The 21,278-nt window shown below is 37.1% G+C and overlaps 1 protein-coding gene across 2 annotated transcripts in view; it reads left to right on the top strand.

Annotated features, from left to right (window-relative positions):
* The first annotated feature begins 1,230 nt into the window (after window positions 1–1,230).
* Window positions 1,231–21,278, top strand: part of PPARG (peroxisome proliferator activated receptor gamma) — a 60,265-nt gene continuing 40,217 nt past the window's right edge. Inside the window, exon 1 of one of the 2 annotated variants that reach the window (XM_052778393.1) lies at window positions 1,231–1,312. The gene's annotated coding sequence lies outside the window, so the exon portion shown is untranslated. Of the gene's footprint in view, window positions 1,347–21,278 lie in introns of both variants that reach the window. The other variant, XM_052778394.1, reaches the window with a different exon arrangement.

The following is a 21,278-nucleotide window of genomic DNA, read 5'->3' as shown; positions in this document are numbered from 1 at the left end:
TATGTCAAGGCAGAAGTAACACTTACTTCAAGCCTATACAAATAGACACATAATTCTCATAAAAATTAACACAAGGCTTCAAGCCTCTACAGACAGAAAGACTGCTCTCATAAACAAAAAGCTGTAGGCGATGTTAGTATCTATAAGTAGACCAGGTATTTTGACGTATTCAACTCTGATCTATAAATTGCCTTCAGTATACAAATAATAAAGCAAATGTAGGCTCTCTTTCAAAATGCTTGATGACTAAGAACCGTAATGAGGCAAATTTAGGATCCTCTGAATCTTCTAATGATGTCCAAGAGATTGAGAGTTTTTAAAGATAAACTGTTGTATCCTGGGGCATCTTGACTTACAAGATGAGTCTCAAAAGCCTGTTGATCTTATGACTTTTTTTTCACATCTAGCTTCTTTTTAAAAGAATCAGAGGGTGAAATAGAAGGAGGTGACATGCTTGTTTGAACTTGCTCTCCCTTGAGACTTACCGAACATAGCCTATACCATTTCTCTCTGCATTCCTGGGGGGGGGGGGGGGGATAGGGGGAGAGATAATGTGTAGCTAAAAAAAAGTGAGGGGAAAAAGAATTTCATTTACCTCAGTTACTGCTAAGAATCTTTTCAGAAAAGCCTTTACTCCTGTCACAGTAGGATACAAACTGGCGTGAGGTGACCAACCCAACTACACGCAGCGCAGAGAGGAGTTAGCTGGAGAATGGGAATGCAAAAGAGAAAGCAGTTAGCAGCCGGAAAAGCTGAATTTTCAGTCACAGGAGATTACAGAGAGCAGAGATCAAATTCCAGATCCACTCCAGGGCCCGCGGTCAGCCCTCAGGTACACGCTTGTGGTTTCGCTCAAGGGGCACGGACCCGGAGGGAACTGCCTGGGGTGAAGGGACGGGCTCTAAGGGGGAAAGGAAGGAGAAGCAGCGCCTCCTCCTCCTCACTGACCCGTTCCCCCTCCGCGTCCAACTCTTCCCCCCGTCCCTCCCGGCGCGTTACCCCGCGGCCGCCGCCCAGCCCCGTACCTCAGCCCGGGCTCCCGCCGCCGAGCGGCCCCCCCGCCCCGCCCCGCCCCGCCCCGTCCCCACAGCCCGCCCGCGGCGCGAGCCCCCTGAACCGCGCAGCGCCCCGAGCCCCCTCGCTCCCGCCGGCGGCTCGCCCCTCAGCGCCGGCCGTGTGGGCCGGCGGGGAGGCGGTGCCCGGCCCGGGGGAGGCGGTGCCTGCTCGGTAGGACGGGCCCGAGCCGGGCGGGGGGGGGAGTTTATCCCACTAGAAGGGAACAGTTTCTCCCGCTGAGACTTGACAGCGCCAGGTCGGTGCGGGGCTGCGGGGGACCTTCCCCCGAGGTGAGGGGGGGGGGGGGGCCGGCGGAGGCGTGAGGAGAGCTGCGGGCTGAGGGAGACTGGGGGAGGGCTTGTGAGGGGCGCCTCTGTAGGAAGAGGGGCCGGCGAGGGCTCGGGGGCTCGGAGGAGCTTGCCGGGGATGAGGGGAAGCGTGCGCGGTCGGGAGCTGCGCCCCGGGATGGGGCGAGGGCTGAGCCCCGGGCCGGGGGAGGAGGCCGCGGGGCCGGGGATGCTCGGGGTGGCGGGGAAGGAAAGTGGCTCCGCGGGAGCGGGGTGGGGGGGGGGGGATGTCAGAGGGCTTTTCCCGGAGCGGAGGGGAGAAGCGGGAGCGTTCAGGGAGTACGAGGCACGGCCCTGAGGGGAGAAGGTCTGCCAGGACAGGCTGCCCGTGCCCGTGGGGGCTGTGTGGGCGGGGAGAGGGGATGAGGCTGCTCCGCGGCCGGGCGGGGAGGAGAGGCGGGAGGGAGCGGGGCGGCGGGGAGGACCCCCTCGGGAGGGCTCCAGGTGCGCCGGGCTGCGGCCCGGAGCCTGCCGGCCGGCCGGCGGAGAGCGTGGGCGCTGTGTCCATGGTGCTGTACTCGGGGCAGGGGCAGGGGCCGGGGAGGAGGGCTGGGGAACGGTGACTCATGTGGGTTAGCTCCAGTCCCTCCGAGAGGAGGATGCTAAGGAGAGTGTAACGTGCGTGAGGGGGTGATCTCCTCCCCTGCCGAGGTGGAGGGGCTGGGGAGAGATGTATCCGGTGGTTGCAAGGGGTAGACCGCAGGGCGTCCATTCGTACTTGCGTTAGGGGAAAGGAGCGGACAGGGAAGCGTTGGTGCTCACCTGGCCGACTCACTTAATGAATGAACAGATTTTTTTTTTTTTTTTTTTAATTTCTCAACCGCAGAAAGTCGGGGAGCCTTTCTCAGCCTGCAACAACTGAGATGCTGTGTTGAAATATACAGTGTCTTGATGGCATGCCTCAGGTTTGCAGGAGCATTTTGTAATCTTCCTGGTGTCATTTCTCTCTAGGGTATTCTACAACTGGAGAGTGCAAGTTCCTGTGGTGTTGTAACTTTGTGGCACTGTGTACACACGACAATACAATGCTGACTTAACAGTGATGTATTTATTAATATCAGTGATGTAAGAGTGGTATTTATTCTGATGAAAAGCTCAGGAAATTATCAGTTTCTTCGTGTACTGTGGAGTCTAGGTTCCCTTGAATCGGGAGGATCAATTATAATTCTCCTTGAAATAACTAGGGTTGTGGGCTAGCCTCGTATTTGTGACTTGCTGCTCTATCTCTGAGCAAGCTTTTGCTGTGGAACATGATTGTAATGTTCCATTTTAAAATAAGTATTAAAAAAAAAAATTGTGGTACCAATTAGTCCATAATTTAATCAGTAATTTACCTTTTAAAAGGTTACTATGATTTGTTACTAGTTAACTAAAAATTCCCAGTATACACCAAGTAACTATGACATATGACACTCGATGCTCTCCTTCGAAAAGAAATTTCATATATTGTCCTCCCATTAATATCAGAATTTGTTGCATGAAGACATGTGTTTGACATCATTATTCTCTTTGGCTGTCACAAAAAAAAAAAAAAAAACCCTGCTGCAAAAATTGCCTAGAGATCTAATTATGAGATTATAAGGAATCACCCTTAGCAGTGTGTTAAGGCATGTGGTACAATATAAGCATGGACTTGTCAAGGGGAGAGAGAGTTGAAAAAAATAGTTGGCATGGACTTTGAATGATAACCAATCAGAAATATCATTTAAAGATACTTTTACAGGGGCAGCTTTTGAATTTGAACGTTCTTAGGAATCAGTTTTGTAAAATATCTCATTAACTTAGTGGTTCAGAGATTATATATCTGTAACAGCCTTAAGATAGTATGTATTTCTTAGAAATGCCTCAATGTCAAATTCCTGGATAATATAATTTATTAAACATCAGCATTCAATGAAACTTCCATTACAAAACTTCTGCTGATATAAATTTATATTTCATATAATAAATTATTACAAAAAACTGAGGTGGCAAAGTATTAGAATTTAACTGAAGAATATTGAAGCTATGCCTTTTAGCCTTCCTTATGATACTGATAAAAACACCCACTATCAGCACTGCTTCTAAATCTGTCTCTTCTCTGAAATTTTTAAATAACCATAAGTCCGTTTCAAAGTCAATAAAATAAATTTAGGCCCAGCTTTCATTACTGTCAGTATAATTTTCTACTTACAGCAATGGCTAATAAAATGAATTTTGCAAAAAGTTATATTGTAAAAGCAAGGAAAAGTTTAAAAGTAGAACAAAACCTCTGTCTTGTACAAAGCTGGACTAAATAATGAAAAGTATACCTAATTTTTTTTTTCACCTTGATTGCTGAGGCCCTCTTTTTTTTTTCTTTTTTTTTTTTTTTACATATAATCTGTTCAGAATGATGTTGAATATACTTACTATACAGTAGTATAGTCATTTTTTGTAGCCTAATTGTGAATTGCTAGTTGCACATATTTGATATTCAGAATTTGATTTTCTTTTACTAGCTTTTGTCACAAGGATTATTCCTGTATTCTCCTCTGGCATGCAGTAAAACAGTTTCCAGTGCAGTTACTCAAGAGAAATTAAAATACAATTATAAATTCTCCACGCTAAGTTCTTTTGAAGTCATGGATACAATACTTTCCATTAGTTATTGCTACTAGTTTCATTTTTTGATCACTAATAGACTTATTTAATTTAGCATGATATTAGATGATGAGTGCTAATTATTCCACTCTGTATTTCCATAATTATGTATATTTTTTTAACAGGAGGGATCTATTTTTCAGGTACTTCATACCAAATATTCTTTGTGTGTCAGTTAACTTTTTGTGAACTAACAAAAGAAAAAGTTAGAAATAATCCAATGCAAGAGAACGTTGTTATACTCAAGTCCTACATATCCATGCCACAAACAGAAGTTGAGGTTTCCCATTAACAGGTCAGTTCTCAAGGATTTCATTTAACTGTTACAGAGTACTTGGAAAAAATCTCCCCCTTGCCTCCTTTTTTTTTTTCCCCTGTGGAGGCCTTTCCAAGGCAGAATGAAAAATGAAAGAGCCATAACATTTGTCTTCAGATTCCCAGGAAAATGCAATGTAAATTGATTCCTACATTAAATGATAAACCTCTTACATTTCTTTTGTCTGTTCCCCCACACACCCCTGCTTTTTTTTTTTATGAAGGATAGTCTGTCTTTTTGCAGTTGTGCTTTCTTTCAGGTTCCAGTGACAAAGTATGTAGAAAATGCAGGTGCTAGGCAAATTGTCACCCTAGTTGTACTAGCACCTGTGGTGAGTGGGGCTTGGGATGCTTTCAGATGTTGCAGGTATAAGGAGATACAAAGCAGAAAATACATGTGGCAACCATAGGAAAGAGTAAGTTTCTACTTCAGTATCAGGTCTCCTACTGCAACATGGACTTCTCTTTTGCCTGTTGCTACAAAGATGTCAGCTCTTCTCACACCACAGGGCAAATATACAACTAAATCTTTTGTAGGCTTTTATTTTTTTAATTTGGGGGAAGAAAAAAAAAAAAAGAAGCAAGGCGTAGTCTGCAGTCTTCATATCTGAAAACTTTCACAGAACTTAAGTCAATTTGACGAGGCTCACATTTTTCTCCCACTCCACCCACACCTTGCATGATATTATTTGGCCTGTTTGTCCTCTCCTATAGAATTGAACTAAGCAATTACATCATTCTCCAATTAAAATTCATGATACGTGAACTATATAGATATTTCTAATTACCTGTGTTGCAGTAGTACCCAGCAGCCTAGTCAAGATTGGGGCCATCTTGTTACTCACTCAAACAAAAAGATTGTCCCTATCCTTAATACTATATGATCTGTGACATGAGGATGCAAATAGTTACAAATTTACAATGGAGACACAATGTAGTAGTGAGATTGATGCAAAAATTTTAATTTAAAATTTCAGTGCATTGATTTATGCTTACAACAGTAATAGATTCTTACAATGGTAATAGTTTCTAATCTGCATCATGATGAGTACAAAAAAGTTAGGTATATGTGTGACAACAAATCCCCAAATTTACAGCAAAAAAACCCCTCAACTTATAAAGAGCACCCTATTCTCTAAATACAGCTGGTTTTAACTTTGCAGTTTCACTAGATTGCACTGCAAATAGAAAAAATATCCTGCTTAGAAAGGGGAAGAGAAGTAAATACCTCAAAAGCTGGGTTGTGAATTTCTGGAATCGACTAGCAGATGATGCTTTGTGGACTTGCATAAGCCACCCCCTTCCCTCATGACTAAGCAGATCACCTCCATGCCATGCAGTCTGCACATTCAGGACAAAGTCTATGAATTCAAGTCTATGAATCCCAAAGTCTACTCCGCTGGTTGATAATTAGCAATTTAAAAAACACAAAGCTTACGTAGCTTTGTGTATGTATGTTCAAGTACACTTGATGACTGCTAAGATGAGCATACATGTATGTTTATGTACATACTTGTAGGGGATATGTGTGTGTAGGTAACGTATTAACCCTATGTTACAGAATGACTTCCTACTTATCTCAGTAATGTTCAAAGGCTATATATAGTATCTGATAACACAGTATAATAAATATTGGATAATATCCCAACAGACAAATATACAGAACATTCCACCATATCAAAAAAAGATGATGTTGGTTTATTGGAAGATGCATAGTCTAGAAAAAAAAGCCCAGCTTCATTCAGGTCAGTGGCGGTTCTGCTGTTTCCATAGGGTCAGGTTTGCAGTCTACATGCAGTGTTAGAAGTTTTGTCCTGTACACGGCTTGCTTCCATGCAATTACTATTGAAGTCAGTCTGTGGTTTTAGTGTACTGAAAATACAGGGTCCAACTCTAAATGAATTGCTGTTTGCTCAGTGAGGCTAAATGCCTGAAATTAAATAACCATGAATATATATTATAGCAAAAGTCCTACATATTTGTCTTTAAATTATTTAAGAAATGCCAGTGTAACAAGAGTAGTATATTTATCTGCCTTTTGTTCTGGAGTTTGTGTGATCAATTTCTTAATGTATTTTAACTCTAAATGAAATACTAACATTTTGATACAGACATTGCAGTTGGTATTAGTTTATTCTAGACCTTCAAATTAGACATGAGTTCTAGTTTGGGTCTTACAACAGCTATTATGGGAGGAAATTATTATACTTTGTGCTGTTTTACGGGTTATTGGAATTTCTTGAGTTCCATGGGGACTTATGTCTTTCCTCTTTATCACAAATCTCACTGTGACATATTTTAGATTCCCTTTTGCCTGGGTCCTATACTTTTTTATAGGAGACCTGCAGCTTCAATTCCTCTAACTTACCTGTATGTATGTATAAAATTCTAAATACGTTATTTTCATAGAAACACTTTTAGCTGTCATTGAATAGGCATGTTGAATAAGTGGGAGTGATGGAAGTTTTCTTATTGCGTCGTGTGTTTTTCCACTGAGTTTAAGCAAGTTACTTTTCAGAGAATTTCATATTTGCACAAAGTAGCCCTGCCCAGAATTACGATCTTGTCTTAAACTTTTTACACAATATGTGATTATGCTGCATTGCATAAAATAGGATTTTATGTTATAATATTATAAGTCCATAGTACTTGTGTGTTTGCTTAGATTTATTGAACAGAGATGTTGTGTAACTGCTGTAACTATTCTTGGTTGTGTAGCAGCAATTTTGAAGTTTGAGAGGCTTTGAACTTAGGTTGCTATCTATATACAAATAGAATGATGTACATTTTCAGTATTTATGCTAGGGGAATATTTTAATATTGCTGTGAAATAAGTTCTCAACCATGGTGGTTTGAAACATATGTCAGACTACCAAAAGAGTTACACTAAAAAAAGGAACTATGAAAAGAAAAATGTTAATTACAGGCTTTAACACTCACACCAAGATCTTCTAGTAGGGGTGGTCAGAAAAACAGGTTTTACTACCTAGACCTGGTGCTTTGTGGTGCTATCTAATATGGGGTCTTGTGGAAAAATGCGGCCACTTCTATTTACTGCCTTTCATAACGTACATACTTCCTCATGATAGGTTTAGGTACTGACTTTTTATGTCTACAGTAAATAAAACTGAAGAGTTTATCCTTTCATCTTGAATATGTTTTACTTGGAGTTACTGTTCACTGTCCCCTACAGTGGTATTTCAGCTACAAAATTTTATGCTGCATCTCAGTTTTTAAGCTTAATAAAAGCACGTTATTAAGTGGTATATTGCTAAATTGATTTTTAATCCTACCTAAGAATGTTAAAAAAAAAATAAAGCCAAATTTTATTTTCAGTTACACCCAGAGAAATCTATAGATAAGCAAGTGCAGAAGTATGTGAGGGCAAAAGGTTGTTTTATTTACACAGAATTTTATCTGTATTCTCTAACCTTATTCAGGACAATATTTAATGGAATCATGAGAAATTTTGAAGAGGCCAAGGCTGAGGTTCTCATTCCCTCCAGGACAAGGAAAAATTATTTTGTCTATTTGCTTTCTAACCTGTAGTATGGCTGAAACAAAGTTCTTGCACTGACCTAGTGATGTAGCTGTTCCTCCGATTCTGCTGAAGTTAACCACTGATAGTGGATGGATTTACTTTGTTGAGTCACTAAAGTTCTGTGAGGATTTTACTGTATTTCTTCTCTACCATCACTCCTGGATGCCATCATTTGCACTTAAACTGCATATCTGAGATGCCTTATTTGTACACCAAGGCATGTTAGCGTAGTTGATTTTTAAATTGATTAGAAATATTAAGAAAAGCAGGCTAGTGTTTTATTTATTTAAATATCCCGTAGTAATTGTCGACATAAAAAGAGTTTGGCAAATGACTGCATATTGCAAGACACTCATATAAAGGTGTAGATTTTTTGGGTTTTGCCTAGAACATGATTAAAGAATGTGGAAACAAAAGTTCTGCAAATATGCTTTCACTTTCAGAATTTCCAGCTGTTGCTGAAGATGGTTTGAGATGATAAACAAGATGAAACAGCAAAGGGATTTCACATTAAATTAGTTGTCTGAATGAAATAAGCACCACTAAAGAGGTTTATTTTTCTGGATTTTTTTTTTTTTTCATTTACATTACAGCTATTGCCAGAATTGCTGAATTGGCCTGGAATAGGTTATTTAGTAAAGATCTCAGCTAAGTATGAGTTGTTATAATTAACTACAAAATAAGTTTCAAAATTAATATTACAAAAGTTTATTATGACATGTCCTGAATCTGAATTTAAAATAGAAAATAAGCAAACATTGAAGAATTACTTTGAAAGGTTCAGGTTTTTAACAGTGGTTTCAAAGTATTTTTCATTATTATCAAGGCAATGCAAAATAATTTTAAAATATCCTATGGAAGCTTAATTAGTAGTTCCTAGGTTGCTTTTTTTTTTTCCCCAAGTTATTTGGATGTTCGCACATAAGAAATGCTATTGCAAGCAAATTCCATGCTTGCTTTCCACGATTAGCTTGCCAGTTGATCTTGGTTCTGTTCTGCAAGCTTCTTGGAGTATTAGCTATGATGTGAGCTTGCCAATTGTCTTGAACTGGTTAATTGTTTTTGTGATGCAGAGGAGAACATTATGGCATGATGAATAAGAGACCCAAGAGGGTTCCTTACACAGTTTCCTTTGGGCACTGCCCAAAGACTCGTTCTTTGGGTCTGCCTCGTGATCAGGCTGGCTAACTTTACCCAGTTAAATTGGGTGCGGCGGATATTTATTATGTTCACAATATCTTGTTTGGGTTTTTTTACAGTAATCCAATACCCCAATACCTTGTGTTAAATATACACTTGAAATCATCACACTGGTTTAGGTTTTACTCAGGCTAGATAGGATAAAACATCAGGTTATGCAAGTTACTTTCTGACATAGGTAAAGACATTTTCTTAGACCAGGATTATTTATTTATTAAGAAATAGTTATTACAGCACAGTTGGCATAGGCAGCAATTCTTGATAGTACTTGAAGAAGTACTGGAAAACCCTTCAGTATCAAGAACCCATTTTTCCTCCAACAAAGATGTTTTCTTGTAGACATGTCCTCTTGAAAATTTTTGGCAATGAAAATCTTAATCCAAAAATAGAATATTAAATATATATTTTTCCTGCAAACAAACCTTCATGTTTTAATTTATCTAAAAAACCAAGTTAGCATGCTAATGTCATAGTTCACAGTAACTGATCCCATTATGAAATGAGTCTGTGTCTAATGGTCTATCATTGTTTTCATTGTTCTGTGCATTGGAATATGGTATCTGTCAAATTTTTAATGAGTCACAGTTTTGTTAAGAAAGGCATTTTTTTATGCAAGAAAAGAGTTATATACGGTACAGCAGCACTCTGAGTTGTACAGAATATGCTGTTTCATCCTTCGTGATGTAATACTGAGGATGTGGAAGTCATGAGCATTTCTTTCCATTCTTTTGGGTCACCAGGGTGCCAATTTTGAGTGGGTGAGAGATCAAAAGAAAACTGCTTTCTGTATATTTTATCAATTCTGTTTTTAAAAGATAAAAATATTATCAACAGTTCTGCTTCTTTACAAATGAAAATATCCATAAAACAAAATTTGTGCAGAATAGGTGGAGTAATGTGCAATGTTAAGATAGGCTCTGGCTTTAAAATACTGTGAAATAGCTAGAATATCTCTAGTCTTAATAGAGGGTACTGGTGTTCAGTATGATTAGATTAATTGCAGTGGTGGATTAAGGCAGGGATCTAAGGCCAATGCGGGACTTTGGAGGCCCAGCAGAAAAGAGAGTTGGGAAAAAGTGAAAATGCTGTCCATAATGAGTATCAGGAAAGGAAATTAATTAATTAATTAGTTAATTAAAGGAAATTTCAAAGGAAGGCAGTGGGAAGATTGGCTAAGACTCTGTTGTTTTTCTTTATTTATTTAGCCTTTTTTATATTTCCCAAAGAAGATCTTAAAAAGCAGGGAAATTCTTTAAAAATACAGACGTTCGAGTTTCTTTCTCAAAGTTTAAAGTTTATTGTTGGAACCTTCTTGATTTTTAATTCTTCTCTCTGGTCTCTTATGAGATTTTGAATTCTTCTCTCTGGTCTCTTATGAGATTTTCAGCTTTTCTTGGTGTAAGATATGCTGACAATGCCATAACGTGGTCTTTCACTGTATTTTGGCATTCCTACTCATTGTTCTTTTTCTGCCCAAGTTTGTTCTGTTTTTTAAATCTAGCCTTATTTATTACTCCTTTGAGAACAGGAACTGTCTGATATGCTAACAACAAGTGACAGCTTTCCTGTCACTAAGGACAGGAGAACAGGCAGTGAATATTGCTGAAGTCTGAGGTAAGTTTAGAATAACAATAACTTGTACATACACTAAATCTGATATACTGTAGTGTGACTACATTCTCTGATGCAGGCTGTGCAACAGATTCCTGTCTCCTCCCCCATCCACTAACAGGAAGGCACAGCACAATGTTATACAGCATGTGGCAATTTTAAATTTCTGCTGAAGCTTGACCCTTAGACAGGAGGGTAACTCTTTTGTTGTCACTGGTGAAATAACTGTACTATGAATCTCCTAATAATGTCAGAATGAATTGATTTAAATTAAAACAAAACAAAACCAAACCACAACAAATTGGTAGACATGAAAACAATGAGAGAGACAGTAGGTCCATCTCTCTCTTTCCTCCCCTAATCTCCATTTTGAAGGGAAGAATAAAAGGAGGAAAAGGTTTGAGGTGAATAGGGTGAGAGACCCAGTGTAAGGGGGAGATACAAAGTAGAGAGAAACTCTAGCTGTCCTGGAAGGAAAGCAGAAAAAAAGCAAGGAGGAAGAAGAAATTGATGCAGGTATGGTTGCCACTTTCCTGATAATTACTCCAGGAAGGGCTAATGAATGTAGTAATTATACCTGGCAGTTACTCTGTGGGAGAAAGGAATTCTTTGGCGTTCAAAACGGTAAGAATGATAGAGTGCTCATTTAGCTATGAATATGGAAATTAAATAAAGACAGTGTAGGCTAAATACTAAATAGTGCTGCTTTCTGATTCTAGTATTCATATAAACTGTTGTATAGCCCCTCAAAGAAAGCATCTTCTGAATAAGAATTTCTGAAATTAAATTGGAGAAAAAAAAATTGGAAAATCTACTGCAGAGATGAATGTTGCATTGGGAAAAGATACTGACAGACCCCGTAGGATTTTCTTCCCTTCATCTTTTATAAGCCATTATTTATAACAGGTTCCCTTATGCCCTTTGATGCTGTACAGTCCATCTGAAGAATAGTCAGGTTTATTCTACAATCATAGGGCATGTGGATTACTTTAGCTCAAAGAAGTTATGGGTGATTTTGAGGTGCCTATTGTATCCAGTATGTTGTTAGCTGTTCTCAGAGCAGGAGGTGAGACAAATAGTAAGCAGTTTCCAGTTTGCTATGGTATTGCCATTTTTATATTGTGGACTTCTGAAGCAGCAAAATATTTCTTCTGTTTTCACGTGACATGAAGATAGATAGGTAGATACCTCTGTTAGATGTCAATTACAGGAATTTGATAATCTTACTTGCTTTGTTTTTCTGAGTATCAAGGATTTAACTTGTATCTTAGAGTTTTCCATCTCTGCAGTTTCTTTTTGCACAGATACAATATTTCACTGAAATAAAGTGCAAGTTTGGGAAAAATAGTTCAGTACACTTTATGTTAGCTCTCAATAAAATGGTGTACAAAGGAAATGCATGTTCGGTGAGGTTTATGAGAGTTCTAGATTCTTATTCACATTCACACTGATGCTGAACGTCTTCAGAGTTGCACGCTTCCCCTTTCTGAAAGCTAAGAGTACCTGCTTACATGTATTGCCAGCTTGCAGGCAGAAAGTGGGACCACATTTAGGAAAAAAAGCTGATACAAAATAAAATAACTCAGTGAATTTGAGGAAAACCAAAACAAAAACCCAAAGCAATTACATTCCCTAGTCTCGGGGTAGCCTAATTGAACTCAGAGGCTAGGTCTGTACTAATAAATTAAAAAGTGCTGTAACTTGGGCACAGGCTCAGGAACTGGATTGTTAAATGGTTACATTCTTAGAATTGTCCCTTGTCCAGTTTTAGCTCAGCCAACTAAGAGCCATCCAAACACTTTCCAGAAATACTTTGGGAGTTATCATGGGCCATGGACCATTTGCAACAGGCCATTTAGGTATTGCCACCAAGTTTTGATGACTAAGAGAGTTTCATAATGTGAGTGGAACAAATATGGCCAGAGTGAGAGCCCTGGTACTCTTTAGTTTATTAGTATAGCTGAAACTGAGTTAGTTTAAATGCCTCTCAGTTTTGTTATAATTTCCTTTTAAATTTCTTCCTGCCTATGGACCAAGGTGAGCTGTGCTTAATGTTCCATTGATAGATTTTTTTAATTAAAAAAATTAATAACTTATAACTTGGAGATCTTTGGAATTTTGAAAGCTTACAGCACACAGGAAAGAAATGGAAGTTGTATATCTGGCAAAGTAGATGCTGTAGATGGTTGGCATTTTATGAAAAGAAATATCTAAATAAGTCATTTTAGTCTATGTTGTCCATCCATTTGGCTGTCATTTAAATAAATAAAAGGACATGTAACAAAGTCCAAAATCTTTAAAAATACTCCTAAGATTTTTTCTAACCCCTGGTGAAGGATCAAGTTGTTATCGGAGCTTGTGTTGCATGATGGCAAAATTCTCTCTCTATTTAAACATCTGTCCTGAGCATATGTTAGTAAAATACTTGAATATGATATAGTCATTACTCTGAAAAATATGAAAAATATTTTGAAATTTTTACTGTCCTACTCTGCTCTAAGAACTATAGATAACTAACATTGTAACTCACCTTTAAAGAATACATTACAACTTGTTTGCTCTGAAAATTCCTTTTGGTTCAAGTGAAAGTACACAGTGCAAACAAAGTTATGAAATGTGTACACAAGGTGTGAGAGTAGGTGGTTTTACTTGTGTATAACTTTATGGTTCTGATCCTTCAGGGTAGTCAATACAATCTGACCTTTATGCTCACCATCTCATTGATTTGAATGGGATTACAGATGAATATTAGGGCCAAATCAGACTGACTGATTTTCCCCAACTAGTGTCAACAAATAAGTAATGGATTTTTTTTTTTTTTTAATGAAATAGAAAGCAGAGTTGTAAAATCTAAACAGATGAACATGTATTTTAAGACTTGAAGATTTGAGAGCTAAAATATTTGACAATGTGGCCACTATTTTAAACCTTGTTTCTGTTGTAAAAATTGATAAATATTTTGACTGTTAAAATCCTTTCAGCTGTGTCACTATTGATTCAATTAAAGGAGCAGAAAATACCATGTTTTATTAAGACTTAACAAAGACACGGCAAGAACCTACTATAGGTAATTAAATAGATGAAGCATTCAAGAAGAAACAGAGTAAGTTACAACATTTTTCAAGAGGATGGGGCACTAACTAATAAAAATAGGACAAATCAGAGACACAAAGTACAATGTAAGATGAAAATTTCAATATTTTAACTTCAAATAACTGACTGGCAATCTCAGAAACAGCACATAGAGAAGGAAGTTCTGTTTACCTTTGCAAGAAGGACATTGTCTTAAATATGGGAAACTAGAGATGGGGGAAAGCACTGCATGAAAATTATTTATACAGGAAAAATACACCTCAATCCTTTGTGTTATTCCAAACCAGTGTCATTTTTAACCCACCCCACACTGGATTAAGTCAGCACCTTGTTACATGTGGTGTACCAGCAGCACGACCACAGCCAATCTAAACTGGATCAGGAAGAGTAATCCAGAAATGCAAAGTTCCATATGATCTTTTCCTGTTTTCTGAATCTTGAAGGCATAATTTTTCAAATTGCTCCACCTTGGAAAATCTTAGCTAAAACAGGAATTAAACCATAAGAAATAGGTGTCTGGTGTGTTTATATCAAATAAAATAAAATTTTTCAAACTTAAATGATTTCTAATGCAGGTAAGAGTAGCACAGAAGGACAAATAAAGGGAATAGTGTGTGTATTATCCTGGCTGTTAAAAAGTATTATTCTGTCCTTATACAAATTGGTCTTTGAACAGTAGAACCAATTAAGTTAGTTTCCCATGGATATGTTTTTTAGGAATTTTTCATTTGGATTTTCTGGTATTTATTACAGGGTGAGCTCAAACTGTTGTTCTTTCAGTGGTGACACTAACAACAATTTAGGCATATTTTCTTAAAAATCCTCTACATTGTAGTCAGTTCTGGCTGAAACAAGCCAATGTTTTCCAAAGCTATGAAGAGAAAGAGACCAACAAAGACACACAATTAGAAACAGAGAATGTTATAAGCCTTGTTACTTTAGGATTACATTTATCAAATGAAAAATTAGTCTTCTAATGGTCATTATTTGAATCAATCTGTTAAATATTAATGTTTTTATAGTATGGTTCAAATTGCACTTGAGTCTAAATTTTAAAGTATTCTGCATACCTTTGGGATGTGCTGGCCATTTTCAGGAGCCACTGAAATATGGAACTTCTTAGAAAGACCTTTCAGAACGAGGGTGTATCTCAGTTAATATTACTACAAGGAACCGGAAGCACCAGAAATCCCACAGGCAAATATAGAATCATAGAATCATAGAAACATTTAGGTTGGAAAAGACCTTCAAGATCATCGAGTCCAACCGTCAACCATGCCCACTAAACCATGTCCAAATATGTTCCCTTTTGGTAAATTAATCATGGCTTCCAGAGCAGAAGGCACAGAAAAGCATCTAAACATTTTCGGTTTATTCTTAATTACTTTGTCAATCTTTTGAAATTTCCCTTTCTCTGTACTTGAACCACCAACTGTTATTCAAAATTGTTCCAAATCATAAATTCATATAGCCTGAAACTTTTTCAAGATAATAAAAAAGCAGTTTGTGGCCTCTGGGAGAGTAAATTCCAGGGTTAATTTATAACTAAAGCAAATGTATCTATAAAAAGAAGAAAAGCTTCATAAGAAATATGTTAACAAATGACAAGAAAAAAGAGGCTTGATAAAAGATATCAGAACTTGTTTGGCACCAGTGATTTTATGACTGAGGAATTCAATTATAGGTGTGTTGGGAGTACCAAATCACAATTCTTTAAATTACTAATGGGAGACAAAGCTCTTTATCATGGTCTGAATGTGTTCACATGCAATGTTCAGTCCTGCCCTCTGTAAATAAACTTTTAGTGCTTACACTATGCATCTGCATTGAGAGTCTATGTCACCAGAGTAGAAAAAGATACACAATTTCTGTTGAATCACTTTTCAAACATGCCTGCTGATACACTCTTCTATTAGAAATTACGTTAGCCAACAGATTTCTTCCTGTAAGTCTGTAGTATTCACCTTGTCATATTTTCCTTCTATATTATTAGCATTTTTCTAGAATCTTGGTAGATTTCTTTGCAGAAAAGTTAAGTATATATGACATCAGGGTACTCTACAGCGGTATGCAGTAAATCATATCAGTTTGGATTTGTTTACTCCTTCGTTAGATACATAAGTTTCATAGAGGTCTTTAACCAGCGATGTAGATAATGACTTTGTACTTACCCAAGAGAGACAGATTAGCCTCAGATCAATTGCAAATTAACTCCTACAGTCTGCCTATAATCTAAATTAGTTTTAAGGCTGTCTGCTACTTGGTTGTTAGAGTAGTAAACGTGTATCTCTTGTCAGTTGTTGAAAGGGGAAAGGCTGTTTCTGGAAATGCAAATTTAACTACTGGGGACATCCCCCTGTTAACAGCTGTTGCAGGAAAATTTAAAGGACTACATTTTGTTTGCACAGCCAAATTACAGCAGACAATGTGCATCACTACTATGAGAACTGCAGACCAATGAAACTCCTAAAGATGGCCGAAGTTGTTTTGGGAATCATTTGAATCTTTGTATGGTTTTGTTGGACTTATCATTGCTATGACATTCAAATATGATCATGATGAATTTATATTATACCGCATTACTTTATATTATAATGTGGCATCGTTATAAGAACATTATATGCACAATGCCTACCCAAAGTACTAAGTCAGCAGACTACTTATATGAAAAGTTTTTTAAAAAGTAATTTATCTTATTTCATCACCAGTTCCTTTTCTTCTTTTGGTATCTGTAGTTGAACAAAAATGTTGTTTGCATAGCAAAGGCTTAATGCGTAAAACTTTTACCCCGAATATCCAAAGAGCAAAATATTTAATTCTTTTAGTGATCTCCTTATTGACCCACTGATTTTTCTTTCAGTGAGAAAATTACTCTCTCCTGAATAAACACTTATTAAAAGTTGTTAGGTTTTGCGATCTTGACCATTTGAAAATTTTCAAATATAAGCAACATTATCCAGCTTCTAATAATTTAACTAATTATCTCTGTGGGCTTCATTGACATAGAGAGATAAGGGCTGAGAAATGTTGAATATACCTGACTTAAACTATTAAAAAGTGTTTACTATATATAAGTACTTAAACACTGTTATGGGTAGATGGTAATCATCCCATATCACAAAGAGAGAGATCTCTCCTCTGCAGAGTAATTTAGAGCAAGAGACTACTTTAGCTGTTCTGAATCAGCCTCTAGAGGAACCTCACTCGCTGACCACTGAGGAACTTGAGATACTATTCTTGTTGGCCGTTTTGAATACCTGCCACGTAGGAAAATTTTGAGAACTGATTTTTCAGCCTCCTGCTTTTAGATCAGTTTCATGAGACCCCAGAAAAATTATGCTAATATAAGAAGCATGGAAATGCTGAATTGTGTGAATTTGTGAGACAATATCTGTATCATGGAGAAAAAAAAGAGTGCTGTAAAGGTAGTAATTGCTCACCCAAAGGAATATGAACGTGTTCCAGAAACAAGCCATTGTCTCACAGCCAGTGCTACCCTGATCCTCTGAATACAAGGAGTCCGTAGGCCTTAAAATTCCTCAAAGCTTAATCTCAAATGACATTGGGGAAAGGAAAAAAAAAAAAAAAAAAAAGGGTGAAAGATTCAGGGAAATACCTTTGTTATGTTCCTGGGGTTTTTTTTAGTTAACGTACCACATGATTTTCCTCTCAACCTCTAGGAATGCATTGGATGTCTGTCAAGACCACAAACTTGTCCGTACTGTAGAAATGTATGAAAGTTGTCTCTATACGGAGTTGCCATTGCTCTTTTCCTTATCTGTGAAGGAAACACAGCAACTCCCACTGGGGAAATCTCATGTTAAGTTGATCTTAAAATAAAAAAATCAAGGGAAAGGTCATATCCTAATAAGCTGTGCAAATCTAAATTCCCAGGGAGCTTCAAAATGACATTGTATGACTAGGGCTTTAACAATTTTCCAACAATGTATTTTTGAACTGCTTCCAATAGTGTTTTTAACATCCGAGAACAAATAGTAAAATAAAGATACAACTGGCAAGATACAAGACCCAGTTGAGCTCTACAATTGACAGTACATAACCCATTGATTATCTGGGGGCTTTGTATCTGACAAACATAATGGAATTGGCAAATTTTTCTGCTTTCATTGAGATGTAAACCTTGTGAGGAAGCTATTTATTGATCAGCTTATATATTATTGTGATCTCAGTATCAATAGTTTCTACTCTTTTCCCTAACCTAGGATTATAGACAAATGATTTCCTCAGAATGTCTGAGGAAGGAGGAGGTTCAATTTTGAGAGCCTGCTTAGTATGGTATGTATGTTTGTGTTGGCAGAGATTGTGGCTATGTTATGTTCAGATATTGACCAGGAGGTGCAGAATTCCTGTTCAAAACCACATGCCATTGTCGTCATCCCACAAAAGGTAAATTAAGTAAACTGATAGAAATTTTACAGTCAGTTTTAAAGGAACTAGTGTTTGACCCCAAATTATCTTGTCTGATTCAGTGAGCGTATTATGTAGAGTTGTACAAAATATTCCATAGTTCCAAACAATGAACCAAGTCCAATACCAGTTTACATCAGAAACAGTTTAGGAATTCTTGAAATACAGGGGAGACCATTCTCTAATTGTATTAGTTTTACATAGTATGCCACACACATTTTACAAGCCCATCCTTTACATTGGAAAGGTGTGCCTATATAAAGCTATGAGGTGAATACTGTCTTCTTGTAACCCAATGAAAACCAGCTTCTGCTTTGCAAATATTTTGGTGTTTAACCTATTTTGTGATGATACAGTGATAGTAGAAAGTGAAGGTTAGAGATCAAAACCAGGTTCTAAATTCCCAAGCTCTCCCAGTTTAGATACGTGTAATGGAATTAGATTATAGGTGTCCTTATTTTCATCCTTATCATATGCCTCTAAACCAAGTATATTACTGTTGGCGAAGGGTCAGCTAAGCTGCTGCAGAATAATTTCTTATTTTCTACAGAGTATAGTAATAAGGTTTAAAACAGGTGTTCACACCTTGTTACACAAAGGACGGGAAGTATAGGGTGTGGGAAGCCGTCTGCTACTGAAGACCCCTTCTGATCTTTTGGATTAGAGGTGGTTCAAACAGTTTCAGTGGGAGTTTTGCATGCACCATGAACGCAAGAAGTGTCTTATCCTTATTCAGCTCTATATTACAGTACATTGCACTGGATGTAACCCAGATGTCCCTTAAGAATGTATTTTTTTGTGATAATCTCAATAGTATTTTAATATGATTCCTTTTAAATACAACTGAATCTTTGAAGAGATTGACCATCTGTCTTGTGGTCATGCTTCAAGTTCAACATACAGAAATTTGCAAACTATTGATTTTTGTTTAGCAATTAAAAAAAATTAGAAGAGTAGAAGTCACAGTAACTTATCCTTAGTATATATCAGAGCCACATGATATTTAGCTGTTCACAAGCCTGCTTGAGGGGTTACAAAATGTCATAGCAATAACTTTTAGTTCCTCACACTAAACTTGCTTGCCTAGAAAATGAATCTCCTTAAAAGAATAATGGGGAATGACAATATAATTTATTGCAAGGTTAACTATTGGTATTCTGTCCAAATTGAAGATGAATAACTGATTTAAAAATAAACCAATCAAGTTATCAAGCATCCCATAGTATATGGGCAAAATTCCAGTATATAATTTGTGGTTTGTATGTGAAAATGACATGCATATTTAGATAAAAGGAATACAGTTGCATGTAATTATTCAAAATAACACTTTCCAGAAAGTTAATTAATATGATATTTTTTGGTATACTAACTTACTCCGTAAATGTTCTAGAAAAATATGCGAGAAGTTAGCTATAAATATAAGCATTTTAATATACATTTTTGTCTTGCTTTGTGGTGTATACATCTATTTTTCATGACATGAAACTGAAAGATTTGCTGTTAGCTGTCCTTTTAGATTACTTGCAGAAGAAATTCTTAAAGTATTTTAAATATAGAAAAAAAAAAGATGATGACAAGAACACATGACAGAGAAGGGAACTGAAATTTTCTCAATCTCTTTCTTCCCCTCTTTTTAATGCTGTTAAAATTTAACATAGCTGCTTTGCTTGTACCACTATTGTTAATGTTGCATAACCCTATAATTATTAATCTTACTGAAACAGCGGTAGAACTTGATTATACAGTTTTCTCCTCAATTGAAACTAGAGAAAGCTGTCAAAGATAGAATTGGAATGGCAGTTCATATTTTTAAAGAAAGCAGGTACGTTTACATGAACCAGGATCTCTATAGGCAATTCTCAGTCTCATATACAGAGTTTCATACAATCTGAAATCCATATGAACATAGGTGACTGGGGCACACAGATTTTCTAGCTTAGAGCTAATAGACACGTCATGCTCTCCACAATATTTATGTGCAAAATACAAAGTACAACCAGAGTCTTTACTGATTTAGTCAAGCATTGGTAGATTCTTTACAGCTGGAAACAAAGAAATTTACAAAAATCACTGTTTAGCGTTCGTTGTTAAAGCATTTGTTTAAGATTAGCTGTTAAAAATAACAGAATTCTGAAAGTATACATTAATAACTTTTCCCAAAAAGTAAATTGTTCTTAGCTGTGGATACTCTACTTTCTGTTTGGTGTCCTAAAGTGATGTCATTTTAACTCTTGAAAATTTCTTGTCAAAAATAGCAACACTAGTTTCCATCTTCCTTTAATAGAATGATTTGTACAGTTACACAGTCACTATGCAGACCAAAACTCTGCTGACTTTGAGTGTGTGACAAGAGTGAGACTTGCTATGCGTGGACACTCTGAGTTAAAGATCACCAATATTAATAACTGAAGAATAACATCAAACACAATTTTTAAAATGTTAGTTTATTACAGAAGCAAAGAACAGTAGCAAAAGCCATGGAACTGCTAAACAAATGCTGTTTATTGCCAGACATAATGTTTGCTTAAACGTTAATATAAATACACCCTGCTTTCTGGATGAATGACACTTACAGGAAATGCAGGAGTTCATATGAAGGAACAAGTGAGTTGCGTGAAACAATTTTCCATACCTTGGCAGGTAAAAATGTTTGTTCCTTCATGGGGAAAGCAAGGCAATTTCAATGGATAATTGGAGAAAATTTTACTTCAAAACAGAAAGGTTGACAAAAGCAGGGCCAAGTCATAGCAGACATATTCTTAGGATATTAATAACATAGAGGAAGAGCAACCCAACAGAAAATAAGATCAAAGAAATTCTTTCCTTTTAGTCTTCATGCACACTGTAAAATTTGAACCTTGCCAGATCTTTTATTAGAAAATACAGTAAGTTCATGCATCAGTAACAAAGTCAGGACTTTGTAGAATTTTGCATTAATGTATCATTATCCAGGTTATATTTAAGTTCTTTTTGAAGTGCATTAATGATTTTGAAATTAAATAAAATATGAAATTGTATTCTCCCCCTCCTCCCCCCATATTTTGTATACTTTTTCTTATCAAAGG

Source organism: Harpia harpyja, chromosome Z (assembly GCF_026419915.1).
Source record: "Harpia harpyja isolate bHarHar1 chromosome Z, bHarHar1 primary haplotype, whole genome shotgun sequence".
Classification (NCBI taxonomy): domain Eukaryota; kingdom Metazoa; phylum Chordata; class Aves; order Accipitriformes; family Accipitridae; genus Harpia; species Harpia harpyja.
Note: the sequence above shows the minus strand (reverse complement) of the source record. Positions and strands in the feature narration are given on the sequence as shown.